At 45.0% G+C, this 14,047-nt stretch overlaps 1 long non-coding RNA gene and 1 other non-coding gene across 2 annotated transcripts; one reads left to right on the forward strand and one right to left on the reverse strand.

The window, feature by feature from the left end:
• Positions 1 to 3,629: 3,629 nt before the first annotated feature.
• Positions 3,630 to 3,732, forward strand: LOC125090117 (U6 spliceosomal RNA). The gene has a single exon (XR_007124202.1). It is a non-coding gene; the product is annotated as a U6 spliceosomal RNA (small nuclear RNA).
• Positions 3,733 to 7,455: 3,723 nt separating this feature from the next.
• Positions 7,456 to 14,047, reverse strand: LOC125089039 (uncharacterized). Its single transcript, XR_007123832.1, has 4 exons — positions 12,315 to 14,047; positions 11,547 to 11,773; positions 9,020 to 9,047; positions 7,456 to 8,210 (listed from the first exon to the last, which is right to left on the reverse strand). It is a non-coding gene; the product is annotated as an uncharacterized LOC125089039 (long non-coding RNA).

Raw genomic sequence — 14,047 nt, forward strand, 5'->3', positions numbered from 1 at the left:
CAGTTGGAAGAGCATGCGACTCTTGACTTTGGGGTCATGACTTCAAGCCCCATGTTGGGTGTAGAGATTACTTAAATAAAAAGAAACTTTTCATATTGGACCCCCCCCTTTTCTTTTAAGATTTTATATGCTCATCTGAGAGAGAGACCATGAACAGGTGGGAGGGGCAGAGGGAGAAAGAGAAGCAGGCTCCCCACTGAGCAAGTAGCCCACCTCCTGGCTCAGATCTCAGGATCCCAGGATCTTAACCTGAGCCCAAGGCAGATGCCCAACCAACCGAGCCACCCAGGTGCCCCTGTGTTGGATACTTTGAAGCAATTACACTTCACTCTTCCATCCAGTACATCTCCTGCTTCTCCTGCTTCTACCACTTCTCACTCATACCTTTACAATCTTTTTTTTTTAACAACTCAACTTTTTAAGAGTGTTTTCTCTTTTTCTGTTATCTCAATTCCTATGTAATTCTCTATGTAATGTGTGTCAAACATTATTCTTGTAAATGAGAAGTATTAATATCTGGCAAAGAACCTGCCTCAATTAAGCTGATGTTATCATCAAGAAAGATAAACTTCAGGCAAAACAAATAATAGATAAAATATGCAATGTATTTTCAGATGACAAAGGCACAGATAGGAATTCCACAGATGGAATTCTTTCTCTAGACTGTCTTCAGATAAGGCCTGAACATCCTCTATTCCCTGAATCTCCAGATTGCCAGTTTCCCCTAAAAGATCTTGGACTTTCCAGCCTCCACATTTTTACAAGCCAATTCCTTAAAAATGTCTCTCCCTCTCTCATGTCTCTATTAAGCCAGTATTATCAAGGGAAAAAATGAATATAAAATTTCTCTGTGTTGCTCTGGAGAACCCTGATTAGTCTTTGAAAACTTCCCATGATCAGTACAAAACTGTATGCCCCATGTGCTTTCTTATTGGTCCTGAGCAGCAGGTCGCACTTTATTTCATCAGTAATTTTATATCAATCACAAATTTCTGGGATCAGTACAAAGAAAGTGTTGCTGAAGCCAAGTCAGCATTACTCAAGAGACAAGTTTTGATTGGAAAGGAATTTGTTTTACTCAGGAGGCTGGCAACCTCGGGAGAAGGTAGACTTTTGTCCAAAAGCCAATTCTGAGGTTTTAGCCCCGCCCAGGGTTTTTAAAAAGAGGCTTAGAGTAGTTATTCAGCAAAGGGAGTGCTTTGAGCTGCAACATTTGTCTCAGGCAGACTTGATGGTGCCAGTTAGCTCAGTGTTCGGGAGTTGTGGCAGGGGTGGGGGGAGCTCTTGCTTCATGATGTGCAGGAGTACCCTGTTCTTTCTGCAAAGGAAGGCAAGTTCTACAGATACACAAAGGGAGATCAGTAAAATCATTTCTGTGATCTTTTGCTAAAAAAAACCTGGCCAGGCTAATCAGAAAGTCGACATGGCTTCAAACAGACCTGCTGGCCTCTGTGGCCTGGGAAAGTTCTGGTTCTTCACTCCTCAAGGCTAGTGGTCTGCAAATCTCAAAGTAAATTAGTTCTGTTACAGATGGAGGGCCTCACGTCATCAAGTAAGGAGTATGTCAACTTGAAGAAACTTAACCCTTTAACACCAGCTGGAGTGCTGCTACAAATGTGTTTCTCACTTAGAATAATAAACACCCTCATTTGAGGGGGACCTGGGTGGCTCAGTCGGTTAAGTTTCTGACTCTTGATTTTGGATCAGGTTATTATCTCAGGCTCTTGAGATTAAGCCCCATGCTGGGCTCTATGCTCAGGAGGGAGTCTGTCTGATTCTCTTTCCCTCTCCCTCTGCCCACTCCCCCACCTTACTCTTTCAAATATATAAATCTTTTTTTTTTTTTTAAATAAACACCTCGGGGGGCGCCTGGGTGGCTCAGTGGGTTAAAGCCTCTGCCTTTGGCTCAGGTCATGATCCCAGGGTCCTGGGATTGAGCCCCGCATCAGCCCCTGCTGAGCAGAGAGCCTGCTTCCCCCCTTCTCTCTCTGCCTGCCCTTATGCCTACTTGTGATCTCTGACAAATAAAGAAATAAAAATCTTTAAAACAAACAAACAAACAAACAAAAAACACTTCATTTGATAAAAGAAAGAATGAGTGAAAGATTGCCAAGCTTAGAGGGGAGGAATAATGAAGATGAAGGAATAACGGTGTTAAGGTCTAAGTGTCTCTCTGGTACTATGAAAGTGCCTTGGTGGTCCCCGAACATCAGCATCGGCTCCACATTTGTTAGGATTTCTAAAGTAACTGCCCCACTCACTCTTTGAGCAGTGACAACTTGGGTCTGATCTGACCTCCACAATTTAAACCGCGGAGCTGTGACATGGGGATTCTTCCATCATTCTCACTGAAAATAAGATGTACCAATTGAGTCCCTTAATGTCCTTCCACAGAAACTGTGTGATAGAAGACAGGAAACAGGCTTGATTTTTTTCACAAATGACTGCAGTTCTTAATGGGGTTGAGACATGTAACCATAACTGGTCCAGGAATCAAAGATCTTTTGTGATCTCTATGATTTACCCAAATTTTGTGGTGCTGACTCCCATTTTTTTTTTTTAAAGATTTATTTGAGAGAGAGCAGAGTGAGAAAGAGCACATGAGCATGAGCGGGGGAAGGGGCACAGGGAAAGGCAGACTCCCCACTCAGTGGGGAGCCCAACATGGGGCTCAGTCCCAGGACCCCAAGATCATGACCTGAGCTGAAGGCAGCCCCTTAATCCACTGAGCCACCCAGGTGCCCCCTGACTCCCATTTAAATGATATATCTGAGTAATTAAATTCATTTTGAATTCCTCTTTATTATAACTCCCTATAATTTTTTATTGTTTGTACATGTTAATTTCACACACACACACACAGTTTATCGTTTTCCTTATTTTTTCAATATGTATAAAATATTTTTGTTTAGAAAATTTTGAGATTTATGTGCATATACATACAATAAATGGTATTTCCTCTTTCTCCTGTTTCCACTGCCCATCCTCTATAATGCAAGAGTTAAGTTCTGTCATCATTTGTTGGGCACGCCTTCAGAAATTTTTTTTTTTTTTTTTTTTTTTTTGGTCAGAGAGAGTGAGCACAAGCAGACTATGAGTGGCAGGCAGAGACAGAGGGAGAAGCAGACTCCCTGCCGAGCAAGGAGCCTGATGTGGAACTCGATCCCTGGACGCTGGGATCATGACCCGAGCCGAAAGCAGCCGCTTAACCAACTGAGCCACCCAGGCGTCCCCAGAAATATTTTTTGTTAGCATATAATCGCAGTACCGAATCTGAAATTTACCAAACGTCTAATGCTCCCTAAGTCTAGTTCCAATTAATAGTTGTTATTCAATAGTTTATTGACTATTAATCTAAACAAGTAAAATACTACTATGGATTTGAAGTAAATGATTCTATGATGAATCCTAATTTGAATTCTCTGACAGTATCTAAATTTTAAGTGGTAAAATTTTAGGTGGTTTAGGTGCTGTTAACTTAAATGTGGCTAATGAAACTATGTCGTTTGTTTGTTTTTTAACATAACCATGACAGATACCTCACCAAAGATGATATATGGATGGCAAACAAGCATATGAAAAGATGCTCAACATCATTTGTTATTAGGAATTTCAAAATAAAACAATGAGTGCTCGCTTTGGCAGCACATATACTAAAATTGGAACGATACAGAGAAGATTAGCATGGCCCCTGCGCAAGGATGACAAATTCGTGAAGCGTTCCATATTTTTAAAGAAAAAATAAATAAATAAATAAATAAATAAATAAAACAATGAGATATCACTACATACCTATTAGATGTGGCCAAAATCCAGAATACTGATATGACAAAGCTGGAAAGGATATGGAGCAACAGAAACTCTCATTCATTGCTGGTAGGAATGCAAAATGGTACAGCCATTTTGGATAACAGTTTGGTGGTTTCCTACAAAACTAATCATATTCTTATCATACAATCTGGCATTGTGCCCCTTGGTATTTACTTAAAGCAGTTAAAACCTGACAATAGATATTTATAGCTCCTGTATTCATAATTCCCAAAACTAGGAAGCAACCAAGATGTTCAATAGGTAAATGGATAAACAAACTATGGTCCATCCAGATAATGGGATATTATTTGATAAGAAGTTATCAAACCATGAAAAGGCATGGAGGAAACCTGAATACATATTACTAAGTGAAAGAAGTCAATCCTGGGGCGCCTGGGTGGCTCAGTGGGTTAAAGCCTCTGCCTTCGGCTCCGGTCATGATCCCAGAGTCCTGGGATCGAGCCCCGCGTCGGGCTCTCTGCTCCGCAGGGAGCCTGCTTCCTCCCCTCTCTTTCTCTGCCTGCCTCTCTGCCTACTTGTGATCTCTCTCTCTGTCAAATAAATAAAAAATCTTTAAAAAAAAAAAAAAAGAAAGAAAGAAGTCAATCCTAAAAGAGTATATACTTTATGACTACAAGTATAGGCCATTCTGGAAAAGGTAGAACTATGGAGACAGTAAAAGGATAGGTGTTTGCTAGGAGCTGGGGTTGGGAGAGAGCTGAATGGCAGAGCACAGATTTGGGGGGCAGTGAAACTAAGTATGATACTGTGACGGTGGATACAGCTGATTACACACTAGCCAAAACCCACAGAATGCACAAGACCAAGAGTGAACCCCAATGTTAACTGTGGACTTTGGGTGACGTGTCAGTGCAGATTTGTTGATTTTAACAAAATATACCACTAATGTAAGATGTGGAGAGGAGGGGGGTTTCTGTTTATGTTGGGGGGAAGGGGTATATGGAAACCTCTGTAGCTTCCACGCAATTTTGCTGTGAATCTAAAACTGCCCTTAAAGTCTGATGTAAAAAATTATAATCTGGATTTGATGACCTACTTAACAAAGTAAAAAAATGATCATGAATACAAAATAATGGCCAGCTTAGTTGGGTCTTCTCTTCTTCAGCATGCAAGCCCTACCTACATGGCTGACTTTACTCTTTCTACTGCCCTCTCCTCCCGATGGGGATGGCATCTAAATTATTGATCCTTGCTTAGGAAAAATGATGAGAAAAATGATGAGAGTAATAGAGACTTCAATGTAACACTCTCTTAAAATTGAAGGCTAAACAATGCAACATAAAGAATGGTGTCCTCCGGTGCCTGGGTGGCTCAGTTGGTTGGGCGACTGCCTCAGGTCATGATCCTGGAGTCCTGGGATTGAGTATAGCATCGGGCTCACGGCTCCATGGGGAGTCTGCCTCTCCCTCTGACCTCCCCTCTCATGCTCTCTCATTCTGTCTCTCTCTCTCTCTCAAATAAATAAAATCTTTTTTAAAAAAATGGTGCCCTAGAAAATAAAAGAATCATTTTAGCAAATAGAGGAAAAATATTTATCTGAATTTGTTAATTACTGAAATAATGACTTCTCAGTAACTTCAAATTTTCAGACAACTACAAAAGAGAAAGAGTTAATAAATGAATCATGTGGACCCGTAACAGAGCTTCGCAGGACCTATCCACTGCCAAACTCATTTCATGTATAAACCCACCCAAGTTCTCTCCAAAGCCAATTCATGTTAAGGATAATTTAAGAAGCCATATAACTGTGCCTCTAAACACTTCCATGAATGTTCATGAAATAATATTTTTTATAAAATAGTATTTTATTTAACATACAGTATTCTTATCACATATAAATTATAGCTGCTTAAAGTCATCAAATACCAAATCAGTACTCAAATTCTGATATGCTGATTAAATATTCAGAGTTGTTCGTTGGAATCAGCATTCAAATATTTTTCTGACCATTACATCATATTTATATTCTCTAGACTTTATTATATTCTACAGATATCCTGTTCCTTTTATCTTATTACATTTTATGAAGATTCATATATCTCACAGAATTTTACATATATTAATTTGGTTTCCTTGTAATATAATCCTCAATGCCCCATTGTTCCTTTGGACAGTCCCTTAATCAATGGGTGGGATCAAAATTAGATTTGGTATTTGGGTAGAATTATTCATATGGAGCCATTGCTAACTTTTTCTTTTTTTTTTTTTTTAAGATTTTATTTATTTGACAGACAGAGATAACAAGTAGGCAGAGAGGCAGGCAGAGAGAGAGAGGAGAAAGCAGGCTCCCCAAGGAGCAGAAAGCTTGATGTGGGGCTCGATCCCAGGACCCTGGGATCATGACCTGAGCCGAAGGCAGAGGCTTTAACCCACTGAGCCACCCAGGCGCCCCCTGCTACTTTTTTCTATAGGACATTCCAAAAAAACACAGTATCTCCTTATCTCTATTTTTGACAAGTTAACGTCAATATATTCAGTAGGTTCTTGGAGTATCAGCCAATCAACCCATAATGACACTGAAGAGAAACAAAAAAAATAAATTTCCTTCCATTCTGAGAAAAATAAAGCTACCTGCACAAAATACTGTGACACCTTCTTCCTCTTCTTTTTCACCCAACAGTATGTTCTGGAGTCGCAGCCATTGAGAGAACTCCCTCATCGCCTCCACACCACCTAGCGCTCTGCCTTGGCGTGCTTCGTGATTTAGTCAGTCTTCAACTGACAGACACCACATAGGCTTCAATCTTTGTGTTATTAAAAAAAACTCCAAAAAAGAAATTCATGTGTACGAAAGCCCTGATGTTAATGTTTCTATTAAATTGAGTTGAAAAAGTGGGTTATGTGAAAAATCACGTCTGAGTATAATAATAAGCCAATTTTATTTTATTTAATCAATATCTTTTATATATATACATATTTTAAGTAAGCTGTACACCAACCTGGGGCTCAAATTCATGACCCTGAGACCGAGAGTTCCATGCTCCACTAGCTGAGGCAGCCAGGTGCCCCAAGCCAATTTTATTTTAAAGTTTGCATATTTCTCTGATTTAAGAAAAATCAACACCCCCCCATGTCCTCTAAATTGATGTAATTGCTTCTAACTTAAATTTGGATGTTATCTTTCTCAGCCATACTGGATCTGGGATCCTTGGAAAGACTTTACTCATTTATCTTTATAATTTTTACTTTGCTCACTGAATAGAAGGGGCTATTCCGTAGAGCTTCTCTCTGATGAGATTTGTCAGCGAATGGCAGCTTCTGAATGGAATTTATTTTCTGGAATGATGTTGGATATTAACTTGTCTTTATTTTCACAGAAAGGGCAGAAGGTTTTTCTTAGCATTACCTGCTTTCTGAGTGGTTTTCAGAACCTTAAGCTTTGCCACAATACTTTGCAGTGGATGGAACTTAGAATGATGTTCCCACAGTGTCACTGGCTTCTGTGGTTTCCTCTCATGCACCCTGCATCTCCCTTAAACAAATTTACGGCTATGAAAGCAAATGGCTCCAAAATAAACAACAACAACAAAAAACTAGTGAAAAAATACACAGTACAGGGGCGCCTGGGTGGCTCAGTGGGTTAAAGCCTCTACCTTTGGCTAAGGTCATGATCTCAGGGTCCTGGGATCAAGCCCCGCATCAGGCTCCCTGCTCAGTGGGAAGCCGGCCTCCCTCTCTCTCTGCGGCCTCTCTTGCCTACTTGTGATCTCTGTCAAATAAATAAATAAAATCTTAAAAAAAAATACATAGTACATTTCACTGGATATTCCAGAAGTATTATCTCACCGCATGTATGCATGCTGTCCTCCACTGACATTAGGTACTCTGGCCTCATCTACCAAGTGGCACCACATCCTTGTTCTGCTCAAGCACAAGCAGCAAATCCAACACATTCATAGTCATGGCCTTTCCCCCAGACCTTTCTGTGAAACCAAAGCCCCAAGCTCCATTCTCATCTTCTTCTTCTTTTTTTTTTTTTTTAGATTTTATTTATTTTTTTGACAGACAGAGATCACAAGTAGGCAGAGAGGCAGGCAGAGAGAGATGAAGAAGCAGGTTCCCTGCTAAGCAGAGAGCCCGATGGAGGAATAGATCCCAGGACCCTGGGATCATGACCTGAGCTGAAGGCAGAGGCTTTAACCCACTGAGCCACCCAGGAGCCCTCCATTCTCATCTTGATGGGACAAAAGCCAATTTCATCCTGATGAATATGTTGGTGTCCTTTTACTTTCTTCCATTTTGTCTTTTTGAAGAACCCTATTATGATCCATCAATATGGTCTGATGGACACCTCTACACCGGTCTCTTCAGGCTCCCTGGCATTCATCCCTTCATCTCCTTGACGGTGACATGTGGGTCTCTCAGTTCTGCTTCACCTGCTGGGCAAGAAAAACAAATGTTCCAAGTACAGTCTCTAGGGTTTTAGTTCCCTCTAGAGCATCCTGCTATTTATTTAATCAACCTTACACATTTGCAGGCTCACATTTCATGTCATTTAGTCTTCCACGATATTTTGATTCAAAATTCAGTAACAGTGATAGGAAATCTGCTTCTCCTGCTTATAGCGTAGACAGCTATAAGCTATATCTTGAAAGGTCACACTGCCCTGCTATGATGATGACGCATGAAACCACAAACAGTCTACTTCCGAAGAGCCACAGTCCCTTTCCCCACACATCTACCCTATAACCATCTGTCTCCCAAGCCTCCCAACTTAGAGGAGACATCAAGCCCTGGTACCATCAGTGCTGTTGTCGCCTCAAGGTCCCACTGACCACTGGGTTCAACCACCAGCAACAGACAGGTGGACAAATGCCTATGTAAGCTGTGGGGCCAGCGACCGGGATCCACCACCTCCTGAGAAGTGACTCCCCGGTAAGGTCGGTGCCTTGTGATTATCAATGCAGGGCCCTGGGGCCGTCTGACAAAGCTCCCTCTCCAAGCACACACCATTCTTTGCGCTTCCCTCCGTCTCCACATCCCACAGCTCTGTGACCATGGCTGCCACCACCTCACTGCCCTGCTCCTCACACATCTGCCTGACCTACCCAGATGTTACTGCTTCCTCTTAGTCCCACTCTTAGATTATGGTAATGGCCAAATACACAACCTGAAACTGGACAGATGAGCCTGACAGCACTTTATTTATCCCATAAATTCACACCTCTGAGAACAGGATACCACTCACCATATAAAGGCCCACGTGGGAGCTGCATCTGAAAAAGAGTGAACGAACCGGGGCTGTGAGAAGTTATCCTTGTAGAATGAAAAGGTTGGGAGCACTCTGAATCCCACAGGAGGATGGGACTGGCTTGTTTAAGCCTGTGGGCTGGTAGGCACTGAACCTGCTACAAAGAGATGAGCAGGAACTGTGCCACGTTCCCTTTGTGAAAAGGGTTGTTGGGCTAGAAGCTATTATCCCATGAAGCAGTGTGGGGAGGAGAACTTGAATTCAGGCCATTTGAGCACTTGGTCTCACCAAATGTCAAGAAAGTGCATTATTTTTTTTTTTTTAAGATTTTATTTATTTATTTGACAGAGATCACAAGTAGGCAGAGAGGCAGGCAGAGAGAGGGAGGTGGAGGCAGGCTCCCTGCAGAGCAGAGAGCCTGATGCGGGGCTTGATCCCAGGACCCTGGGATCATGACCTGAGCTGAAGGCAGCGGCTTAACCCACTGAGCCACCCAGGCGCCCCAAGAAAGTGCATTATATAGAGTTTAGGCCTTCTGCCACAATTTGGCAGATAGCATCTACAGTATTCTTGGCAATACTCACACATGATCCCATAAGACCACCAACTTCCCATGGGTCCCCATAGCAGTATTACTCCAAATCATTTTACGAAGACCTCACCCTGTGGCTCTGATCCTTGCCTCAGACTCAGACCCAGAGAGCCACGTGTGGATCTCAGATAGCCAGAGTTCCATTCTATTTCCTTGATGTACTTGCTGTCACCTCAGCAAATAAAAAATTTCTCTTTCCCCCTGTCATTCCAAGACCACCCCCATGAATTGCCCATCCCAGGCCTAGTGATTCTCACAGATAATCCTATTTTCCCCTGACCAGGCTGAATGAAACACTTCACACCCCACCAAAGTCCTCAAAAGTGGCTAAGTCTAAAAAGTGGCTCTAAGTACCAGCTCTGGCCTGAGTGTCATCTTTCATCCATTACCCCTTGTGTCTGCATCCATTGGAAAACCACTCTTCCCTGGGAAGCTTTGGCTACCTACCAGACTATATCCTGCCTGATACACCAAATCTTTAGGTCCACTTACCTACATTTATGAAGCCTAATACCATCACCAGGTACCCAAGCAAGAGATCCAGTCCTGGGTCCCCATTCTCCACACCTGGCCTCCAAAGACCTTTGCCACCACAACCTCAAGCTTGCCTCAATGTGACCCACAGCTTACTCATCATGGTCCACACCGTAGCTACCACATCGTCCATGTCTCTAACCTGAATCCCTCCCCAGACTTCCTGACCTGTGTGTTAGTTGCTCATTTGAGCAACCACTCCAGTCAATGATTTGTAAAAAACCTCAGACTCTTGAAATGGCCAGAACAAAGCTCCTGATATCCTCAGTGAACACCAACTTGCTTGTGTGAATTTCCCACCAGCTCAAGGCCAAGACTTGACCTTTCCTTCTCACCTGCTTGTATCCACCGACCTTTGTCCCACCATTTTTCCTCATATTCCTCTTTTCTGTTTATCTCCTAACTCCGGCAAAAGACCCAAGGGGCGTAGCATCCCAGCATGGAAACCAAAACTACCCTTCAAGCAGCAACAAAACCACCCAGACCAGTCTGAGCTTAACCCCAGACACAGGGACTCACGCCTGTGCAGACCGGCCAGGGAGTGACTAACAGTTACCTTTACCTCAAAAGCTATAAATCACAAAGCTATAAATCACTCCCAGAGGTGGAGACAACTGCAAATAAAATACCCAATGTGTGAAGAAGCTCGTTCTGTCAACCACGTGCCCAGCTCCTCGTGTGTCCTCAGTCCCACATGCTTAGACATCACTCTTCCTCCACTCTAGGTCCTTTATAACCTTCCCCGGCTATTGTCTAGAGAGCCAGTCTGACACCTTTGTTGTGACTGTGTCTCCCTTCCATTGTAGCTGTTGCCCCAATAAAGCCTTGTCTGCTTTTAAATTCGAAGTCCAGCCTCACCTCTACTGTTGCTGTGTCTGTGGACCGGATTCTAGTAACACAATGATGCAGCTCCCATTCCTTAGACCAAAAGCTCTGAGATCATCACTGATTATCTCTTTCGTTCCCTCACTGTGCACATCAGAAAGTCTAGTTGCCCCTCTTAAAACACACAGCCAGAATCCAACCATTTCCCAGGCAACAATCCTGGTCCATGCACCTTCACCTGGACTAGAGCAGGAGCCTGACAATGACTGTCATTCGTTAGGACCCAATCAAGCCCATAGTCTGTTTTCCACTGTGAAGCCAGATGAAGCCTCCCAAGACCTTGGGATTGAAATCTTTTATTACTTCTAGAATACACACCCAACATCTCTGGCAGTCACTTGACAAGACACCTATTCATTTGCTATTTACTCCTACCTGAAAGGAAGGAGACCTGTGTTTTCTGAACATTCCTGACCTCAGTTTTTCCTGGAAGCACTGGCACATCCTAGTACCCACTCCTGGGTTAACTTTCCACACCTGTTTGCAGACGGTTACCAGAAAGGGAATGCCTACCTGAGGTATGGCAAGGATGCTCTCCGCCGAACTGTGGACTTCCGACACAACCTGGGCTTAGGGGTTCTCCAGGTTCACCAGATTCAAGGAGGGAGGATTGGCATGAAGAGCCTCGGGACACCACAGTCAGAGGACACTGGGGTGAGGGTCTAGGCCAGTGAGGGACCAGGACACCCTCCAGTTCCCTGTGTAGGTTCCAAGCCCTTCTCCAGCCACGAGAACCTGTGCTGAAGAGGCAGGCCCTTAAGAAGTGCGTCCGTGCTGGGATTCGATGGGCTCACTGGACCCCTGCCTGGCCCAGGAGCCAGCTGACCTCAGGCTTGGTTCTACTCTGCGCCTGAGTTCTCGGTTTTGCCTTTTACCAGCTGTGTGACCTTGAACAAAGACCAAACCTCTCAGGGCCTGGATGTCCTCATCACCGCTTATGTCCCTCCTTTGGCCAAAAGTTCCCTTGGCGTCCAAAGTCCTCACGAAGGTACCGCACCTCGGCCCGCCAGTGCAGGCGTGGATCCGCCTGACGCTCTCTCCACTGAGGGCAGAATCCTCCCCCCTCAGGCTCCCTGCAGCCCCCGCCCCGGCGGCCCCTCAGCCCGGAGCCCGCTCCCGCACGCAGCCCGCCGGCGCTCACACACGCGCCCCCACCCACCGGCGCCTCCCTGTCCCGGACACCGGGGCCGGGGCCGCAGGGCCGCGAGCAGGCGCCCCGCGCTCGGGCCTTTGGGGTCTGGGTGGGGGACGGAGGGGAGGGCCGTGGGGACGAGAGCTTACCTCAGACGGGTCCCTGGGCGCGGCCGCCGCCATCGGAGCCTCTAGGCGGAGCGAAGTGATGACAGCTGAGCGGCCCGAGCAGTCGCGGACACCGAGGTCTCCAGGCGGTCCTCGCAGGCGGCGAAGTCTCCGACCCCTAGACTCGCCTCCCTACAGCGAGGACAAAGCCCGCTTTCGCGCAGACACCGCCCCTCCCCGCCCCAGCCCTGCCCTGCCCTCCGGAACCTCCCGCAAGCTGACAAAACAAGCAAGCCGCCCAAATTTTGGCAAAGGACCCGCCGCCGGAAGTCCCGCCCCGACCCTTTATGCTCAATCGGGGCGCCTCTTTTCTAAGCCTTCACTGGCTCAGAGACTCTGTCGTCAACGCAGGGCGTTCTGGGAAATGTAGTTCCCACAGTTCGCAAGGTCTAGGTAAGGGGGTTCCCCACCTGATTGCGGGAAAGAAGGCCAACGTTTACTGCCAGGCCCTCTGGGGAACGGAGGGCCCCTGCTCAAGGGCAGAGGGTCGGTTGCCCCTCTTTAAGGGGCCATATGCGGGTATCTGGAGGCTAGTCACCCAGGCATCCATGCCATTAATGAGAACGACAACTCTATCATAAAGAGGCCATGAGCAGCAATACGAATTTGCCCAAAACTGAGGTGCCATTTTCTGCCATACTGACAAAAATTGTAATGCGTGCAGGGCCCAAATCTACTATAAACCACTGCATAGTAACTAGAACCCCCAAATTTAGAGACAACTTAAACAATAAGGCTCTTCTTATTTTACAAACCGAAGCAACACATGGTAGGCAGTTCTCAGGTGGGAGACCTGGGAGCTAGGAAAGTATCACAAGCACCAAGTGAGACAAACGTGCCTGGGAAAAAGTGGTTCTTGTCAAGTTGTCGGTAGAACTCCTTTGGTTTCCTCTGGGCCAAACCTGTGTGAGGTCTTTGCCAACTGGTCAGAGAGAAGGGAATGTGGACCTCCCAAAGACTCAGGTTACTCCTAATTTGCTGCAATACATCCCAGAACAGATGTCAGCTTCCTGGAGCTCACTCTGGTGGTGACTGATGCACACTGTGGGGACCTGCCATGTGGTAGAGATGGAGGGGCTTTGGCCACAGAAACTGGCAGGGACATAAATCTGGAAAGAGCACTGGGCAAGTTAGAAAGTGCAACATAGCCACACACACTTCCTGCATAAATGAAATATATGGGGAATCTTCCCACTATGGAGGTTTAGATGTATGAGATTCAAAGCGGGCAGATGGCTACTCAGAGAGGCTTTGATCCATTTTTGTTACCCTGAACAAGGAGATTGCATGTTCCCTCCACAACTAAGGTCTTTCTCCAGTGTGAACTCTCCATTGATAATTGAAGGTGGAACTATAGCTAAAATATTTAATATATTCACTACACTCTTAAGGCTTTTCTCCTGTGTAGACACCTGGTTCTGAGCAAGTGTGTCTGTGTAGCTGAAGGCTTTCTTTCATTCTCCACAGTTGGGATGACTTTCTGCCAACCCACATGTGATGGTTTTGTTTGGCCTCCTCTTCTTGCAGAAATACCTTGGGGTGGCCAGTAAGTGCTTCCTAACCTCCCCACAGGTAAAGGGCTTCTTTAGCATCTGGAACTTACAGCTCTTCACACATGAGGGCCCTTCCATGTTGCTTCTAAGGCTTTTCACCAATATGTTGATCCTGGTGACCCTGAGGGTTTACACTGAAATAAAATTGTTTGGGGGGTGCCT

The sequence above is a fragment of the Lutra lutra genome, chromosome 17 (genome assembly GCF_902655055.1).
Source record: "Lutra lutra chromosome 17, mLutLut1.2, whole genome shotgun sequence".
NCBI lineage: Eukaryota > Metazoa > Chordata > Mammalia > Carnivora > Mustelidae > Lutra > Lutra lutra.